Genomic DNA, 21,453 nt, shown 5'->3' with positions numbered 1-21,453 from the left:
TCGTCATTTTCAGTTGATCTAGGAAGATGTTGCGGCTGAGGCATTTTACTCTCAGGAAATCTGTGAGTAAGGAAACCTGAATCAAGGATTAGCAGAAAAGGAAAAAGAGGAATCATTAAATGTTGCTAGTCCAGCGGTGCGAATGTTATATTTTTTCTCTGTGTGTTTTCCATGTTCAGCTGGCCCCATTCACAAGCAATGAACCAACATGCTCAGCTTCAGCCAATAACAAGGTACCTTTCTAGTTCACTGAGCACGCCTTTTATCTCTTTTAACCTCCTTGAACCGCATGACCTCTGTCTCTTAATCGCAACGCAAGTCTGCCGAGGAAGAATGCTCTCACGTAGTATCAAAAAGAGAATAATCCTGGATGACGTGCGGAATTTCTTTGGCTTATGTGAGCCATCTGAGGGACATTCCCAGCGGGTTTCGAAAATTCTTCGATCCGAAACCTGGCGCCAAGTCCGCTTACTCACAGATTTCCTGAGAGTAAAATGCCTCAGCCGCAACATCTTCCTAGATCAACTGAAAATGACGAGGAACACAACCGAATGGATGTGGACGCAACATTTCCTCCCAGCATGGAAACAGCACCTAGCAAGAAGAACCACAGAAAACACTAAAAGGCCTTCGCTTCGCGTCATTGGTGACGTCAACCTTACAGAAAAAGCCAAGAAGGTACTGGAACAGGGTCCAAAGTTTGCAGTACCGCCAAAGCTTAAGGCCGTAGACAAGGTTGCACTAGTAAGACGCATCGCGGCCAAAGCTCCAGAAGAAAAGGCATCGCAGATAATAAATGAAGGGATTGCTTGCCTTGCAAGCCTAAGGAGCCCTCAACATCAGAAAATGAGTTTTCACTCTACAGTGCAGGAATTGCGGACCAAAGATCTAAAACTATGCGTATCAGACAAGGAGGGAGGGTTCGTCGTCCTCGATAAAGGAAAATACGGAGAAAGAGCTGATCAAGCCATTACAGAGAATTTCATTCCAGTAGATAAAAAAAGAACTACATCAACAAAAAAAGCCATCCTGAAGATACTAGAAAATAACCAGCTAGGCAGTCTCGTCACAAAAGTTAAAGGATCGAAGAATAACCAACTGTCGGTTTTTTTCTCAGCCAAGACACATAAAGAGGGGATTCCGTTCCGGGCAATTATATCAGAGAGAAATACATGGCAAGCACAAGTGTCAACATTTCTGGCCAAACATTTGTCCCAAGTGCAGGTACAAGACCCTTTCAAGGTTCCAAACTCAGAAAGTGTGATTTCCTTTCTGCAAGAAAATGGGTCTAACATCGCCTCTGGATTTTCCCTTGACATAAAAGATATGTATTACTCCATCCCCCATGCAGGCCTCCTAAACATACTTCGAGAAACAATTGAACAGCAAGGTCTCGCATCATTCCAAAGTGCGGTTGGCATGTCCCTCGACAGCTTTTTGGAATTGCTTAGTACTTACCTGAAGGCGACGGTGGTGTCCTATCAAAATCAGCAGTATGTGCAAAAAAGGGGCGTTTGCATCGGGTCTCGCGTGGCTCCCTACCTCAGCGATGTGTTTCTCGCATCATGTGGACTTGCTATCCAACGAAGCATGAAAGATCCCCGGGTTGAAGTCATCTTCCGCTACGTAGATGATTTTTTAATACTTTGCAACACGGAGGTAGAAGAACAAAACAACGGTTGCCGCGAGCATGTCATGAGGTGCTTTGAACAGAGCTGCTCAGGACTTGAGTTCACTCATGAACTACCCGTAAACAAATCTATCAGATTCCTCGATCTAGCCTTAGACTTTAAAGAAGACCACGTCTGCTGGCGATACCAAGCTCGATCCTGCAAAGCGTTCCTTCCATTCGAATCCGGACACTCAAAGAACGTGAAACGTGGGGTCGCCACCACGGCACTAACATCTGCCTTAAAGAAGTCTTGCGAACACCAGATCCAGAAGAGTTTCGACACTCAGATATCCAGGCTACTTGATGCTGGGTATCCGGAAACGTTACTGGTATCAATATGTGAAAAGATCTCCCAGAAGTTGAAGCGTGGACAAAAAGGCACCGAGCAAACAACAAAGAAGAAGAATGCAAGTCCCATAGTGGTAGCACCATATCTCCATGGCATAACTCACCGACTAAAAAAGATCGCAGGCCGGCAAGGGGTCCAAGTGATAAGCTCCGCGCCAAACAAAGGGTATTCAATGTGCGGCAGGGTAAACGAAGACCAACGTAGGCACCAAGAGGAATGTAACATCGCACACAAAACAAAGTACGCCCAATGTCAAAAAGAGGTCATTTATAACATTCCATTAACATGCGGAAGGTGTTATATTGGGCAGACAGGGCGCTGTATCAACGATAGAACCAGAGAACATGCCACATCTCTACGAAACGTGACAGCAGCAGGACACCTTGCAGCCCATTGTCGCGCATGCCAATGCGGGGCAACCTTGTGCAACGTAAGCATCGTGGGGCGACATAAAAATCAACTCGCCCGTGAACTCCTGGAAGCCTTAGCCATCGAAGAAAAAGGCGAGGACTGTGTTAGTGCCCCTTCCGTCGCACTACACAACTCCGAGAAGATTTTCCTGCGGAGTGACATGAGGACCAGGCAAAAGTAGAAGAAGAGGAAGACCGTTTAAGGGAGACAGAAGAAAAGGGATGAGAACATTCCGAAGGCAGAAAGGACAATGCGTTTAAGGAAGAGAAATTCCGAATTAAGCGTAAAGAAAAAGAAAACGTAAATCAAGTGTAAAGAATTAAAAAACCTAAGTGTAAAGAAAAAGGAAACCTGAATCAAGGATTAGCAGAAAAGGAAAAAGAGGAATCATTAAATGTTGCTAGTCCAGCGGTGCGAATGTTATATTTTTTCTCTGTGTGTTTTCCATGTTCAGCTGGCCCCATTCACAATCATGTACCAGGGCTAGCACATTAAAAGTATTGTACCCAGCACCCCTTCACAAATCCCTGCTGTATTAGCTTACGAAGAAGCTTGTATCGTACATAAAAGAACATGAATATACTTTGTTATTCATAAAATCCCATGTCTTGTCACAGTGGACAATCTAGAAAAAAAATTATATAGTCTGCACTGGCTAACTTTTCAACTTTTAGGCATGTATAGTATGCGCACTATAACCCAGAATATATGGCACACACCAGAATTTGCACACAGTTGTATGAACAATATTGGAGAAAACACTAAACATGAGGTAGAAAATGATAAAAATGTAGAAAAAAAAGTTAAAACAGAAAAAAATACTTAACATAAGCTTATGTCAATTACTTTCTTTCCTAGACATCACAAAAAATAAGAAAAAAAAGCTTTTAGCCATTGTTTGGAGCTCCTGGCATGTATTCTTTTAGCAGCTTCAAAAACGCTACTGGCCAGTCTAGGACCCGTGAGGGGTCGACTTGCCGCATTGGGTCAGCCAGTGACAGCAGGAAGTATTCATGTTAGTCTATCCCTTGGAATCTTTTTAGTCTAGCATTAATGTCTTCGAGTTCTTCTGCGACAGCATCCTGCACTTTCTTTTTTTTTTTGGGGGGGGGGGGTGGTGGGGGTTTGCTTTGTGCACTACAAAAGCTCGTTGCTCTTTTTCGTGGGTTGGGAGCAGTGCTGGGGCTCGCTGGCACCTCGACACATTCCGAAGAGGTCCCATTGGCAGCACTGGAGGTGCACGCAGGGCTGTCTGCGTACTGCACGTCCTCTACGAGCACCGTGTCCACACATCCTCTTGGATCCGGTGCTTCGTAGAGGTCGGCAATGCGCTCCAGCAGGTCCTCTGCACAGTCTTGTTGTGTGCCTCGCCCTTCGTCCACCACGGGCACCACCATATTTCCAGAGGTCCTGCAGAAAAGTATTCCAGGGAATGTTTTTTGTACTAGATTGCTGAGTATATGTAACTACCCTTCTTTCAGCAGCATTCCTTAAAAATGCGCTTGGGAGGCCTCGACATATCTCTGTATGCCCCCCTCTAGGCAAAACTCCAGAAATGTAAAATACACGTACTGGCGATGGGCGACGGTGTCCTTGAGGAACAGCATCTGCTCAAAGTACGGCAGCGTGACATCGGGTATGGTGTCTTCTGCACCAGCACCGCTCTTCTGCTGCTTCGCCAGCTCGGCCACGTACCGAGTGAATCGATCCCTCAACGATTTCCAACGTCTTTGCACAAGAATGAGGCTCACTGAGGGAAATCAAGAGTTCATAAAGTAAGGTAGGACATAGTTACTCATATCACAAGTTATGTATAGCAATATGCAGAAAATTGATTCTAGAAAGAAACAAATTTTAAATGCAACTCCAGCCTTTTTTTTTTCTCTCGAAACTTTAAACAGGCTTGGTTTCCACTTGTGCTTTATATCAAACTTTATTCCCGTAGATATTTTACTTTTCCACTTTCTTAAGCAAAATAAAAATTTACAAAATACCACCAGTTAAAACGGCAGCTGCCAAACGCGCATTTGTTCTACACTGTAGGCTGTTCCACATACAGACAAGGATTTCATGCAGGGACGCGTAGTGAGGAAGTAACAATTAAAATAATTCAATGCTCAACAAAATGTCAGGGCGTAGCTTTCGACAATACTTGTGCGAGAGCTCAGCATGATATCAGGTGCGGGCTTCCTGCATTTGCGAAAGTGGTGTCGCCGGGACTGCTACGCAACGAAACAATTCCCATCCCCGGCCCACCCCGCGAACTCGGGTTGCGCGAGGCACAGGCATGTGGCTTCATAAAATGCTTTCCGAGTGGGAGTGCTCGTGCAAACCATGACACCAAATAACCCAAGCGCTCGTGTCTCTTCGAAAGCAAGACAGTTATTTACACGCTTTACAAAACACTGAACAGACGAAGGATGAAAGCATACATACCGTCCGTTGGGTCTCCCGGCAGCATGAGCTCTGCGATCTCCACCCACAGCAGCTTTTTTTTGTTCGTATCTTTATAGTCTTTTGACTTAACCTGCTAAAGGCACGGCCTCGTGAATACTTCCCGTATTAGCCTTTCGTTGCAGATCGCAGGAGCAATTACAGTAGCAGGTGAACAAAAACAACAAACCAGCGAGGCCTACTCTCCGGTGCACCTCGACTCAGTTCGGCGCCTCGGCTGTTCGAAGCTACTTCCGGCTGTCAACACGCGAGCTGATTGGTCGGCGCCGCGTCGAACGCTTCCGCATACGCAGCGTCAAAATACGTCGAGGCGTCGAGATCTATCCTGGTCAGATCTCCGAATACGCTCGTATTTACGCCGACCGAGGAAGCGCTCGTCCCGACGCCCGCTGTACGTCGGGATTACGCCCGCCAAAACGCCCGTAAATACGTCGCAAATACGCCCTATGTGGTTCGGGCTTTAGAGCTGCGCTCCAAACGTCGCTGCGCTCTAAACGTCGCACAACCCACACGTGATTATTAGCTAAACTGGTTACGTTACATGAAGTTTCCTATTGCACTCCTCTACTGCCTAAAATTCACATGGGTCTTATAAATCTAAGTCTATTGAAATCGTCCAAAGATGCTTTATTCGTTTATTTTGTGACTGATACCTCGGAAAAAATAACATTACGACTATAACTGGGTGCTGAGTAAAATAGGTATGGAAATACTTTCGCAGAGAGATCTTGATGATTTGTTATATTTCCTTAAACTTTTAAATGGCAAAGTATCATGTTCAAGTTTATTATCCACCGTAAGCTTTTTGTCTTATCGCTTTTTGAGGTCAATTGAACTGTCTATGTTGGTGGGCGCTCTAACAGCTCTTGCCTTTCACCCGGATAAAAAGCCTTGTTTAATGGTGTTTCGTCACCAAACTTTTTAATGTCTGAATTATAATAGGACACCACATTGAAAAAAACTCTTCAACCCTGATGTGTTATAGAACCCTCTCATCACGTCATACCCCTTCAGCCCATAAAACCTCTCAGCCCTTCAACCCCCCCCCCCCCCCCCCCAGTACAACAAACCACTTCAGTCATTGAGACCCTTCAGCCTTTCAGACGCCCTGAGCCTTTCAACCCCTTAGATGAAAAAATGACACTAAACAACAAACAAAAAATCAGTTTAAATTGTTATTGGAAGTTTATTTCAGACATTGAGTTTTACATGGACGTTGTAACTGAAAGACGATAAAAACAATGTTTACTCAAACCCGTGCAAAAGGAGCTGCAGGCAAAGGCGATCAGACCAAAAATGGTCAACTGAGGTCTTTGTCGCAAAAAAAGAAAACACCCTTAGTGGTACTCACAATGCCGCTGGATAAATTCCTGAGATGTACGGTTGTGCAACTCACAAAACTGAGTAGGTGCACCCAATGCAAATATACAATCTGTTAGTATCAATGTTAGCGAAAACCACGAACGCGCAAACATCCGCCGTCGTTGAGAAATCTTAGCGCAGTCACGGTGTCGTCCCTTCGTGCCGCCACGGTGGTGTCGGAGGCGTCTTTTCCACTCGCTGGACGATTATGAAGCCAGTAGGCGAAGAGGCGCAGGAAAAAGGGTACTGAGAGACTTCCTTGATTTGCAGACGCAGCTTCCTTAGAATATAGATCCCACGCATGACATCGGATGCCGATACTGAGCGCCCGCTCGTTGTTCGGCCTTTAGTTTGGGATGGTTGGACCAGTAAAAAACCGGGATATTTGGTTCTGATGAAAGCTGTATTTCGACTGACAAAAAACAGATTATTTAAAAAAAAGAAGTCCCCTCCCATTTTTTACACGCACCCTCTCTCCCTCGTGAGCGAGGAGTTGGCGTCTTCGGGCGCTTCTTGTCCAGTCCATGAAACATGTACACAGAACACACAGACACAGCGATGTGGCCTAAAAAGCCAAGATCACAACAATATTAGCCCTGAGAGCGAACGCAAGCGTTGCTGCGGTTGCCGCGCCCTGATTGGGTGAGGGGCACCGGGACGTCAGGGGAAGGACTCCGCTTTGCAAGCTCGCACCCGGCTCGCTTCCCTGCCCCGTTTCCTGGTTTGCGTTCAGGCTGACCTGCTGTTTAGTGCCGCAATGCAAATCCCCCAAAAAAGCCGGTATCAGCTTTCACCGCCCGAAGACATCGAAGTTAAATAGAGCATGAACAATCAAACTAAGGACGGGAAAGGCACCGTCAACTTCGGCCGTAGTGTGCCGCACGCACTTCGAGGAGCGGGACCTGGTTCACCCGGTGTACAAGACGCTGGGTTAGGCCAATACGGACGTGCTTCTGTACATTTTCTAAGCTTGTTTGTCACTCTTACCTTCAACATTAGGTTACGAATCCTAAAAGCTATCGGCGGAGGCAATTCCGCCGATCCACACGGCACAAGCCGATCGCGCGAGGGGTCGGTGAAGCGGCGGCGTAAGTATTTCAGGTGCTGGAATTTTGTACCTTGCACGTTCACGAGCTTGGTGAATATATCTTCCCCTGGTTCAAGCTGTCAAATATATATACAATTACACCCCACTTTGCAGGCATTTAAAATTAGATTTATATCAAAGGCCTTTGGGCGGTCGGCAAGTTAGCTCGCGACCCCGACTCTGCGCATGCCAGACCGCCTGCGTTGGTTAGCAGATGTTCTAAACGCCATGGGTCTGAAGGCCTTTGAAGTGCTCGTGGAACAGTTTTTTTTTTTTACATAAATGCCGCTTTTTTGTGAATTAATGTTATAGTTCGTACACGTATGCAGGCATGTTTATCTTTTTAGAAGACGAACATTTACTGGAAATTAATTGGTATGGTAGCAAAAAACAAAAAACAAAAAAAAAAACACGACGGAATTGTCTTTACATCTTTATTCCAGTCTTGTGTATTCTGAAAATACACCGTTTAGTTTATATTGTCATTTCCAAGTTAAAGAGGCACTGCTGCAGCTCCCCAGAAACTTCCCCAGCCTCCAAAATTCCTAGAGTTAAATTGTCTGACAACAGAGAAAAAAGGAGGAACAGCAAGCATTCGAAGGGCTGTCCAATGGAAGATGCTGCACCAGTAGCATTAAAATGTGAAACCTGTGAAGGGTGACAGTTTGTGTGAGAAATGCTTCTGGTATTTTAGCTTCAGGGCATTTTGATTTAGCTACAATCTCAATTTGAGAACCTGTGAAACGCAAATTGTCGAGAAGTGACTAATAACGGGCTAGACACATTCACATACGTTCGTTGTACATTACTTGAGCGATATTATAAACAAGTACAAAGATACCACCAGTGGAGTTTATTGAAATACTATCCGAATCCTGCAAAGATAAATGCGAGCAGTATAAACATATACACAAATAACTGGTATATGCCTGTGTTCCTTATTTCTTTACTTTGTCTCTGTACTTGGGCTCTTTCACTTTTGATTTTCTCTCCTTAGCCCAGACTATATTTAACATGTTGCTCTAGCAGCATGCAGCTTTCCTGCTTCAACGTTTTGTTTAAAAACGGATACAAAAAAGTATAGTATACGTAACCTTCCAATTTATTAATACCATCAGCAGCATTCATTGTGTGATATGTAAATCTGTAGTGATGCTCCGCAATTGGGAACATATTTCTTTCTTTTCATATACCAGCAGCGAACTAGGCGTTGCCTGCCTTGTGAACCATGCCTGAAAAAATTTTCGTTGAAGTTTCGCCTGCAGCTACAGGTTATACCGCAATAAAGCCACATATGCAAATTGTACACTTACTACAAGAAACTTGCAGAAAAAAAAAATTCTATAGAAACGAGCGCGTCGACATCTGACGTCGTCACAGCCTCCTTAGGGTCAGCGGGGCGAATCAGGGAAAAATTCTGTCCTCGCCGTGACGTTACGCCGGTTCGCCGTAAGGGGGCGCCACGCAAACTTCTCGGAGCTAATAGGGACGGGAGACCGTCTCTTCGATTTCCAAGCCTCGTTGCGGCCGCCCGATACAAAATGGCTAAGCGGCTTTCCCGACGCATATGTCGCGAAGGGTCACGTGATCTCTCCCGCAAACCTGTTAAAACGATTTTGATGGGTGCTGTGCTTTCACGGAAAGGATTGGGACAGACCCCACAGGCCATTAAAAAAAAAGAAAAAAAAAAAACTATGACGGCTCTCTTACACACTTAAGGAATTCTTCACGGGTACGTCAGGCCCATTCGATAACTTCGAGGAACATTTCAAGCCCCTCAATCATTCTTAAAAGGTACGTAAAACATTCAAGAAATCCTGATGGTCCCTACTGGCTGATTTTCAATCAGAATGCAATTTTGTTTCCAGTTTTTTAATTTGTTCGCTATTTTTGTGTGCATAATGTTCATGTTTGATGTGTGCGTGTTTAGTCTTGTCTGTGTTGTAATGTACCACCGGAAAGGCATGTTGCTGTTAGGGGGCATCCATAAATATAAACATAATTGTTCAACCGTTGCTCAGATGTGACGCTGGTGTGGCCCTTTCGTAAGTATTCTTTAATCTTATATTGAGTTAGGATATGGCAGCTTTATGGAGGATCAAAAAACCCAGCAGTGTAGTAGAATTGTGAAACTGGTGCGAGTTACTCATATAGTGCAGGTAATGAAGGGTGCAAGTTGTCTGGGAGATTTGTGTAGAGGACCAGGAGACTGAATTATCTCTTCGGTGGACCTTTCCCCTGGCGTACAACCGGAAAAAATGAATGGTCGGAAGCTCATAGGAGGACACAGCATTGTAAAATTTCAGTTTCCGAGATTATAATCCAAACGTTGAGAAACTGAGAAATTTTGCCGTGTTTTAGAATTTAGATAAAAACGATTCAAAACGGTTCAAAAGCATGTAGACGAGAATATTCAATACGTATGTATAAAAATATTCCTCGAACAGATAAGCTATTTGATGAATACAATATTACAGGAGAACTTGTAGTTGTGCTAGTTGGTGAACGTTATGAAGCATGGTGTAAGGCACAAAGTACAACAGACACAAGGAAGAAGACACACACAGGGGCGCCAGTGTGTGTGTCTTCTTCCTTGTGTCCGTTGTTTTTTTGCGTCTTACACCATGCTTTATAGTATTACAAGAGTCTTGCAATTTAAGTTTGCCGGGGAAAAACCTGACCAGAGCAGGTCACTTCACTTACATCTCAAGTTTGCAACTTCAACCGGATTCCGTTCAAAGGAAGAAAATATTACCAAGGTTGACGAAGAAACTGAGTGTGCAGGCGAGCTGGTGATCATTAAGCATAATATAACTGTAACCGGTGACTATAGTGCGAAAGAATAATAAACTTTCAAGTAAAAGGAAAAAAAACAGTAGGAGAACGTCTTAACATTGGGAAGATACGTTCTCTTACTGTTGTCTTTTTCCTTCGACTTGAAAGTTTATTATTGTTTTCCCTCCAGTCTCGGGCGTTCATTTATGATTAACTACCAAGGCCGTTTTAGTTTGGTGCAAATGCACATAGGAAAATCTATTTGTGCATAACATATAACAGGCAATGAAGGCTACAATCCCAGCGCGCCATCATTTACAGTTACGAAACACGTGACAGTCCACCATAGAGGCGTACGGGGAAGTACAGTATAACCTGCCAAGCTTTGTTGTTTTGATTGGTTCCCATGGGGCCGTAAGTTTCGCCGTATGTACGGTGTAGGATCACATTTAGATGATGCTACTTTCCACTCTCGGAGGGGAAACGCGTATGTGGTGGCCTCGAAAGGAAGGTGTGACGATCCCGCAGGCGAGAGCGGTTTTGTGAATTAAGGGCACAGATCTCGGCACAATCCGTACGTGGGCAGCAGCGCCACCTTGCTCTCCAAGGGTAGAAAGGATGACGAATCACACGAAATGGGCGAAATAAATAGTTAATTACACCCCGCATAAAGGAACTGTTCATCCGTCAATCGGAACACGACCTTTATTACTTATGATTTCTTTCCTGCTAAGTTTTTTTTCAACACCCAGAATTATTATGACAACAAAAACAACAACAACCACAGCAACAACAGCAACAGCATCAGCAACAGCAACAGCAACGGCAGCAGCAACAACAACAGCAACAGCAACAACAACAACAACAGCAATAACAAACTGTTTTTTGGCATCGTGGCGCTGCTGCCAGCTTGAAGATCGTACCATGGCGCTATTGTGATGCTTTGCTACGAAGCGTATTTCTATTACACAAACAGGTGACTGTTCAGCGCCTGCTTAGTTCTTAGGTCACTGCCCTGCGTCTGGCAACGTATTTTGAATCGTGAGCAAAGGTCCCTCTTTATTAATTTATCGGTTTCTAAAGCGTTCAGTTCAGCGGCGGTATCGCGAATTAGCGTATTTTCATTCAATGAAAAGTACACCCAGTGACGCTTAGAATTATCTTGGGAATGCGTTCCGCGCTGTCTGTAAAACGTGGCATCGCGAATTCAGGAAATGCTCGCCTCGCCCGACGGTCGAGCGGTCTGAAGTGGTTCTTAGCTATTGCGGCACCAACGATGAAACTCCTGTCTCAATGGTTGATTGAAATTAGATCTGTTAATATCACGGATTCTCGAATTCATTTCCACGAACCTGAAGAGCTCGAACCGTATCACGAGCAACAATAACCCAGGAATGCTGTAAACCCTCACATAAGATAGTTCACTGTGTCAAAGTAATATGTGTTCTTGGAAAGTTCGTTTGCTGCACGAGCGCGCCATCAATTCCAACGTTTTTGGTCAACCCCAAGGGGGGAACTTCATTGATTAAAACATTGTTTACCGGCTAAACATAGTTAAATATGTGCACAAAAGACAGGGGCAAAGAAGAAAGACACGTACACAACAGACAAACGCACTTGTTTGTTGTACTTGTATTTTTGTCCGCATCTTTAACTGGATTTAATCAGTGCTATAGCCTATCCTCTATACTCCCAAAGCCTGGCAGTTCCATGACCGAGCCCTAAAGTGACCAGTCGCAGATTTGGAGCTTGAGGATCTGGTAGCAGGTAGCAGAGAACATTTCTTGGGGAACCTGGTATTCAGCGCACAGCTTTTGCAACGGCGAGGACGCGAAACATGGTTTTCAAAGCCGACGAGAAAAGAAGCGGTAGCGCGAGGAACGCAGGGTGCACGAGTGGACATTCCATCGCTCGGAAGAAGTGTGTTTCGGTGTCTCGCCGCAGCGGGGCGCCTGTTACACGACTCTCCTCTCATCTGCTCTCTGCCGCTCTACTCGTTCACTTTCGGTGGCCGCGTCTCGTGGCGATCTGTCAGATTTTGTCAGTATAGACGAGGCTGTGTCAGGGCCAGCTCGCGCAACTGACCATCTTACTATTGTTTACTGGGGAAATGTTTTGCACATATAGTGGGAAAGTATGCGCCAGGCGAGGGCGAAAAGCGCATTTTGGAGGAAACAGGCAGGCGTGAAATAGCAGGGCCAAAGCTAGGATGTGCGACCGGACGAGACGCGAACTTCGCATTCCACTCCAGCTCCAGCGCTGGCTGGGCAGGGTTTGCTTTCATAGACGCTACGCACGACAATAGGCCTTATGCGCTGAAGCTGTGAACAAACTGTGGCGCCCTCATTTGGGTGGTACCATGGCCTCCTATATACTGACGAAGCCTGGCAGATCGCCACGAGAAGCGGCCGCCAAAACGGGAATGGTGGAGCGGCAGACAACGGATGAGAGGAGAGCCATGTGACTGGCGCCCCTCTGCGGCGAGACGCCGAAACACACTTCTCCCGAGCGAACAAGTGTTTCGGGTCCTCGCCACTGCAAAAGCTGTGCGCTGAAGTCCAGGCTCCCCGAGAAATGACTCCCTGATGATCTGTGCTACCAGGTCCTCGTGCTCCAAATCTGCGACCGGGCACTCTATGGCTCTGGGCTGTACTAAAGTCACTGGATCCTGGGAAAGTAGCGCCATTGCCTTCCCTACCTGCTAGCCGGACACAAACGGATACTAACATACAGGCGACCGAAACCTCGCAAGGCGATTGGGTAATCTATCTACGTTGCCACGACCCTCTGGAAGCTTCGAAGCTTCTAGAGGGTCGTTCTAAATCAGTCGCGCAAAGATTACCATGGAGCATCATCGTACTGGAGGCGTTCCTCGCCAATATAAGGGTCTTTGGCACTCTGTATGCAATCAACTTATTATTCATGCCCATCTCCATGGGTCTCTTACAATTGTATTGTTCTTCTTGAGTATTTCAATACTTATTTTTCAGTGCCTCCAAGCACCGACACAGCATCTGATGGTGTTACGAAGGTTTACGCTTGTTTCCCCGGAGTGTGGTTAGCAATATCTCGGTATACAAAAAAAAAAACACTCCATGAAGCTACCAGTTACCAGCGAATCTAGATCGGCTCACCAAGAACGGAGGGGTCAGGGAGAAATTTCTCATTTCACGGACCAAGATGGCGACCACACGGGGAGCTTGGCGTTACTTTCCCAGGATCCAGTGACTTTAGGCTGTACGACACGACAGCGCCGACTGGAGAGCGCGGGACACGAGAGCGCACGACAGCAGAGTGCCTCGACACCAGAGCGCACGACGGGACAGCGCCGCAACACGAGAGCCCGTGCCATCAGAGCGCGCGTCACGAGAGCGCATGCGCGCACCTTGTTTTCTCGCATTGAACGCCTTACATCATTTTATTGGCTGAGTACGCAGACCCGTCGGAAATCTAAGCAATACAATTTTGCAAACTCGAAATGAAGAAGCACGATACAGAGTTTCGAAAATATAGTCGTTTCACCATTGCCGTTCCATAATAATAATAATAATAATAATAATAATAATAATAATAATAATAATAATAATAATAATTTTATTCCACATATAATAAATGACACAATACAAATACGGGTCTGTCCAAGCCACAGGAGGCTTGTGGGACAGGACCCGGCAAGTCGAAACGGCGAAAAAACAAAGAATAAGGTGAACTTAAAATAAGATATGAACTACGCAGAAGATGAGTAACAACAAAACAACGAATGGTTACTACAAGCTTAAATTGGTCAGCATTTTTTTTTAGTTTTCTTTTTGTAGTGCTTTCAAAAAAGCGATCTGGCAATTTATTGAAAATGGAGGGCACATAATACGCGCGAACTCTTTTCCCGTAGCGCGTAGTACACCGGGGGGTAATAAAACGGGTCGTGTGACGAAGACTCCTGCTGGGAACAAAGGGCCGTTTAAAATCATCATTCCAAAAGTGCCGCAGAACCACGCTTTCCAAAAACAAGGAAGAGAAATTCGGCATACGTAAAAACTCGAACACGTTCATGTCAGTAAAAGAATCAAAGTGATAACCAACGCTCTTTAGCAAGCCCCCCAAAATACGATCAATTTTCATTTGCCACGACTCTGTACACTTTCCGAACAATGTAATACCGTACCGCAGTATACTGTAGCCAAGGGCATGCGCAATTGACTTCCTTACTGAAAACGGCATAGCACTTTCTGGTTGTACAGCAAACAGCTAACGCTCCGCAATTTTCCACAAACATGAGCCAAATGGGAATTCCATGACATATCTGAATCAAATAACACTCCTAAATACTTCACATTATCCACATACTCGAGCGGAGAACAAAGACAATTCGAGCATCTTGATTTATGTAAAAAAACTGGTACGTTAAGGGCCACCTTCTTTAATGAATTTCTGAAACAAACTAGCTTTGTTTTTGACGCATTGACTGAAATCAAATTTTCATCAAACCAATTCATTATTTGTAATGCATCACGCCTGAGTAAATGAACGGCGCTCTCATATTTGAGATGACGAGATACAAGTAACGTGTCGTCCGCATATTGAAAAATACTGGAACTAGACACTGCTGCTGAAAGGTCATTGACGTAAAGATTAAAAAGCAGAGGTGACAAAACGGAACCCTGCGAGACACCGGCTTTTATTAGTACACGCGAACTTTTGTAAGTGCCAACGGACACGATTTGGGATCGACCCGAAAGAAAACTCTGAAGAATAGCGAAGAAGGGCCCGCGGAAGCCAAAATTTTGTAGTTTACAGAGAAGCAACTTATGGCTGACAGAGTCAAATGATTTTGACACGTCCAAAAAAAGAGCACAGGAAAAAAGATTGGTCTCAAAAGCATCATAAATAAGTACAGTAAAATCCTCAAGCAACGGCTGGGTGCCTTTGCCGGCAACAAAACCATACTGGCTGCGCGACAGAACACCAGAGTTATCAATGAAGCTACTCATCACAGTGAATAGGTGTTTTTCTAACACCTCAGCAATACATGGCAAGATGGAGATAGGACGGTAACACTCGTAGCTATGTGGCGTGCCTCCCTTAAAAAGTGGTTTAACAAGTGCAGCTTTCAGATTGAACGGAATAATACCAGACAGTAAAAACCCATTTATCATGGCGAGGAGGACCTCTTTGACAGCGTCGAAATTTCGAACTATATCGCTAACCCGGACGTTATCAACACCGGGTGTCTTATTTCGCTTTATACCGAACAAAATAGTGCGTAAGGTATAGATGTCAAGAGGAGGTAAAAAAGCAGAAGCAGATGATTTGTAATTGGAGCTTGTACTAGGTGACGTAATACTGCTGTCCTTGGCAACCCCGGATGACGCCGCGAAGAGCTTGTTGAAATGATTTACAGTTGACTGCAAGTCGGTGCCAAAGTACTTTTGAAGTGACTCAAAAATTGGTTGCCGAGTTGTGCGGCCTCTGACTGTGTTGATTAGCTCCCACGTATCTCGCGGACTCGCCCTCGCCTCAAAGAATTTCTTCTGAAAGTAGCGCCGTTTAGCCGACCGAATTTACGCGGTTTCTTGCGCACCGAAATTCATCTCTTAACTCCAGGTTCTTAGGTGCTCGACGAGACCGCCGCGACAACGCCTCTTTCGCCTTAATTGCTGCCATAATTTCCGTATTAAACCAGGGTTTTTCCGATCGTTTTCTAAAAAAGACTTCCTTCTTTGAAGCAACATGAAATGACTGCCAAATTTCAACAAAGGCCGGATATAAGGTTGTGTGTTCCTGAGAGCGTAGGAAAACGTCCCAGTCAAAAGCGGCTTCCAGTGCGTCAAACTTAACCACGTCCGTGATAGTCACATGGGTGCCCTCGCTCCTGCTAAGGTTCTGCATCAAGCCCTGATGTTGCAAATGACATCCAATAAAGTAATGATCCGAAAGCTTTTGGTTAATGACTGCAGATTTTATCAGAATATCGGCCGCTCTAATATTTATACGATCAATGCAGGAAACTACCAGTGATCCAGACAAAAGTTCCTCTCTTGTTGGGAGACTAATTGTATTTTCGATTCCATACTCTGACAAGAGTGTAAGATAATCACAGACAATGGACTTGTTAGATTTGAGCGTGTCAATGTTCATATCGCCGACTAAGCAGAGTTGACCCTCAAACCGCAGCTGCCCTAGGAGTACTTCTAGTTCGGCTAAAAAAAGAGAAACATTTTCCGAGGGAGGCCTGTACACTGCTAATAGGAAAAGAGGAAACTCTGGATGTGATATTTTTATTGCCAAGGCTTCCGCATGCTGGAAAGATACACTCGAATTCGCTGGGAGCCATTTATCTTTAATATAAATTGCGATGCCCCCTCCTCTACTATTATGGCGCGTGCGAAAAAATGCCCTGTAGCCATCTAACGTGAACTGATTAGACTGAAAAGAACAGATGCCATGATTAAAGATTAAAACAGCGCAAGGACACGGACAAGAACAAGAAGGTAGACAAACAGCGCCTTGTTTGTCTACCTTCTTGTTCTTGTCCGTGTCCTTGCGCTGTTTTAATCTTTAATCATGAAATACCAACTAGCCCAAACTTCTACTTTAAACAGATGCCAATCTCGGTGAGAACGAAAATGTCGACTGACTGTTTCAAACTGTTTACAGATATTTGAAACTCGTCCCAATGCTTTCGCAAGCTTCTAATATTCACATGAATCAAAGTTAAAGATTTATCAGATATAGGCCCCAAAACCCGATTGAACGAACTGCAATCTGGGATTGAAAAACAAATTGACATGCCTCACACCAGCTTATCTAGATCGCGGACTGCACTTATACGTATGGCAGGCGATCCCTCGACTTTTCTCGCAAATATTTTAGCATTTTTCAGCCATACAAACTGAAACCCGCGCTCTTTGCCCTTTGATCTAGCCATCCAAAATAGCTCCCTGTTCGCCGCAGTAAGGTTGTCGTTGAAGTACAACTTCAGCTGGTTATTTGATTGGTTCAATTTCTTCAACTTGGCGCGTGCGGCCATCCAGACGCTTTTTAGGCTAGGTGAAGCGAAATTAACAATGATCGTTGAAGAAGAGTCCTGCTTCCTCGGAAGGCGATGAATTGTCAGGATGTCCGATGACTGGAGTGGAGGAAGGCTGAGCTTCACGGAAAGATCTTCCATGGCGCTTATCAAATCTTCGTCATGGGCGAAAGGAAGGCCATGCACTTCCATATTGCAACGGCGGCTATTCGCAACTCCAACTAACTATAGGTGGCGCCACTCATTTTCCTAGATGGCGGGTTTAGTGAGGGTCAGAGATGCGTGCCGCTGTTGAGCCTGTCTAGTGTGCTGGCTTCACTGAGCGACATAAATTATTTCTGGTAATACGAGGAAGCGAATGTTTTATGAGCGCAGGTCACCTCTTTAACCTGAAAACAAGAACGGTGTTTAGCGTATTAATTACGGAAGGATGCGCGTTTTAATTCTGGACCGAAACCGAAACTTCCCTCTATTTTGGATTTAATTTCTCGACAGAGGTCTTAATTTCGAATTCTTTAATGACTCAAGATGTGTCTCACATCGTAATTATTTACTTAGAAAAGTTGTTCGCGGAAACTTTATTTTGTGACATACTGTTCGATCCAGGCTGATATTCGTAGTTGTTGAAAAAATTAGTGCTGATATCTGTGCGTTCTCGCTGCCTTTTTCTCGCTCAGATAATTGTCATGGGAAATAATGACAATTATCCCAGCACAAGAATAAGAGAATACTTCCAATTTTTACGATACGTCTACGAAACGCATAAACTAATAAACGCTGCTCTCACTGCAAAAACCCAAGACGAAATCCGAGTCAGACAGCTGAAGTGTGTGTGTGCGTTTTTATAGCACCGCGTGACGCGTAGGACTTCATATTACATCCAGCGTTTAACTGCTTGTCTATCTTAATAACTATGTCAGAGTTCCTCATATGCTAAAAAGAAAACAGAATTATACCTTTCTGGAAAGACTATTATGGTTAAATAGAGTATTCTCGTGATATTGGCGTTAATTAGAGGCATACATTGCCCGCGATTTGTATTAATAATAATAATATTAAAATTCACATATTTGAATAAGTAATTCTTCAAGGCTCTAATATAATTTGTTGCTTATGATCTAATTTTAAACGCGCGAAGAAATATGACAATGAAAACTGTGCTAATTATCATCACTGGTTCCAATTGCTGCATTTTAATTACAAATAAAATAAAAATAGTCTAAAATCAATGAAAATATTCTAGCTAATGTGAGAAATCCATGTAAAATTACATTAATTGTGGATAAAGTATATTGTGCTATCAAAGTCGCGACTTTTGACAATCGGCGAAACGTCCAAAGTCGCCGCCATTATACTTCCAGACCAAATGCCCAAAAGTTTAAGAAAAAAAAAGCTCTTTTTTAATTACTAGTTTTTTCATAACATTTATTTACTTTTGTATTTGCTCGCCGTCGTTTTGCCAATCTCAGCCTTTCTAGTTCGAAGGAACGCCTACCTGCTTGCACGTCTGCTCACTGCAGCACGTTTCGTTGGCGTTGGAAGCCGGTGAAACAGTAGTGAGTTTTGATATTGCGTATACGAGCGAACTCAAGCCCTGTGTGTTTGCGTTAGCTTTGCGCGTTCCACACTGCGCGTGCGCGGAGCCCGAAATTGCGGTCTTGGATGGCGCATGGCGATGAGCCGCACGCACAACGTGGGGCCCGCAACTCTAACGCAAACGCACACCGCTTGCGTTTGCTTCTATGCGCAATACTAAAACTCTCCAGTAAGGCACAATCCCATACCGGCTGCAGCACTACGTTGGGACAGTGAAGAGTGTTGTTTGCATTCGGAAACGACATTTTGCGAGCCATGATCGCGAGCAGTTCCGCCATGCCCGCTGAACAGGAGAACCGGGGAACCCTCACTAGAGCGCTTCCCGTTTCCGCCGCGGGAGGGCGAGCGTCGAGCTGGAGACGCGAATACTGCTGGGAGTCATTAAGTTCCTGCTTTAGGCGCTCAATTTCCTGAGACTGCTCTACCATCGTGTCCCTAACCGCACCTACTTCTTTTTGTAGATCTTTGACAGATTCCTCGTTTGTCAAGGCCAAGGCCAGCACTGAATCACACTTCGTGCTGAAAGAGTCAACGGTCGACTGAAGTTCGCAGACCGTTGTGCGTAGTTCTGCGACAGCAGGTTGCAGGGCAAGCAACTGATCGACCTTTGCTGGAAGTGGCAAAAGCGTCTCGACGCTAGTTTTTAGCGACAGGAGCTCGTTAAGAGCGGCGCTAATCGTAGCTAACTGGCGGTTGACACTAGGACTAGCAGCATCTGCCGCACTAGCACTAGCAGCACTAGCGCCGGTGACCTGCGCCTGCCGGTTCCTGAGAGCCTGAGTGGAGTCATCCACTAGAGTGATGTCGCCCGCTCCTGAGCCAGATCGAAGCTCACTGGTACGGCACGTAGGGCATTTCCAGCTCTCGCTTCTGGAAGCACCCATCGCAGTAAACGTGCTATCTGCAACCCCGGAGCAGGGCTTGCCGACGTGGTAACCATTTCGGCAGGTGACACATGTCAAGAACCTCCCCTCAGATGGTAAAGACTGAGCACACTTAATACAATCCATATGAATCTACAAGGGACAATGTCTGAACGCACGGAAATGTCGGCAGAGATAAACGAGATACTCTGTACACTGTGCAGTCAGCGGCAATAAAAAAAGGAAAGGTTGACAGAGCGACTTTTGTCTTACCTGTACAGAACACAGTGGTTAGTGCCAGACAGAGTTTTCGCCGCCGACTGCAAGGGATGCGACGCTGGGGGGATCTTTATATAACCCCCGATGAAATGATGGCCAATCAGCTGAAGCCACCCGGTTGTGCTTGTTGTAGTCAGCCGCAGCGTCACGAACGCCCGCCCGCTTGCCTCGTCACTGCTCAATACGTGAAGACTGCAGTTCTTGGTACGCCGACCATGATGCTCGGACCAGGCGCTTGAAGATGATCGATGGGCTGTACAGAACACAGTGGTTAGTGCCAGACAGAGTTTTCGACCGCCGACTATTATTGTTATTAATAATAATAACAATATTAATAAAAAAACATTTATAGATTGAATGATTGCGGGACACCGCGGAGGTACTTGCTCAGATTCTTCGCTACGCGAATGTACGTAGAGTTGCTGCTCCTTTGAGGCTCTCCTGGAAGTACATCCGCCAGCTTCTGCTCTGTCAAGCTCTGCTCTCTTTGAAATGTGGCCACTAACTTGTACGTGTCTGGATGATGCAGCCCCAAAGACCTCTGGAATGCATCGTGCCAGGACTCGACGTGATTGTTGGTCCTGAGGAGCTCTTCAGAGATATGCTCGTAGCAGCTCCAGAAGTCATGCGGGAGAAGTGCTTGCCTATGCGAGCGGCTCCTTCCGATGTTCCAGGAGGGTTAGGTCACTTGGACCGGACAACGACTGAACCTTCCGAAGGTCATGAGAATCAGGGAACCCAGCGATAGAGAACCCTTTGGTGACATTTGTTCCTACTTTAAGGAATTTGTTTTCGGGGACTTTTCCGGGGCCATTTTTTCTGGGGACATTTCTTCCGGATCCCCTTACAACCACGCTATTAGACGGCGGTACTTGCAATTGCAACATGAAGCCTACAGCCATAACTTAGAGGGGTAATTAGAGACTTGTACTTCATTTCCCAACATATTTTACCGTATATTGGCACCTTCAATGTCCGCCAAGCTTGAACAGCACATATTGAAGACAACATCCACAAAGCACAAAGGCCTACTTTAATGATATATCGTTTTGATGAAATTAAAAAAACGAAAAAGCGCCCTGCAAGTTGCATATAATTTACAATATATTGGGAAACTAACAATATATATTTACATATTTTATAAATATATAACAATATATATTTACATATTTTATAAATATATAACAATATATATTTACTAACAATATATATTTTATTTTTTATATACTTCCCAATATATTTACAATATATTGGGAAACTACCAGGCTTTGTTAATATAGAGAAGGCTATGGTAGTACTAGCTCACCTTATTAGGCCTCGCACTACTTCTGGCTCGTTGACTGAGCTTTTTTCTTTTTGTGTGGTGTTCAAAAAAAAAAAAAAAAACACAAAAAAACAACCTTTGAACTTCCGAAATCGGCTAGATTCAACACCGCAAGACCATCGAAAAGGCCAGATTTATGCCACCACCGCCACTCTTAGAAAAAAGGGTGTCACTAGACCGTTCCTCCTTAAAGGGAGGAACGGTCTAGTAACTTATGTTCCTTAAGAAAGGGAGAAACTTTCGACCCTGAAAGG

At 44.9% G+C, this 21,453-nt stretch overlaps 1 pseudogene; it reads right to left on the bottom strand.

Moving 5' to 3' along the window:
- Positions 1-3,319: 3,319 nt before the first annotated feature.
- On the bottom strand, positions 3,320-19,617 carry LOC115324117 (annotated as a pseudogene).
- Positions 19,618-21,453: the final 1,836 nt, after the last annotated feature.

This window comes from Ixodes scapularis, unplaced genomic scaffold (genome assembly GCF_016920785.2).
Source record: "Ixodes scapularis isolate PalLabHiFi unplaced genomic scaffold, ASM1692078v2 PGA_scaffold10__122_contigs__length_95168666, whole genome shotgun sequence".
Lineage (NCBI taxonomy): Eukaryota > Metazoa > Arthropoda > Arachnida > Ixodida > Ixodidae > Ixodes > Ixodes scapularis.
This window is presented reverse-complemented; position numbering and strand designations above follow the sequence as displayed.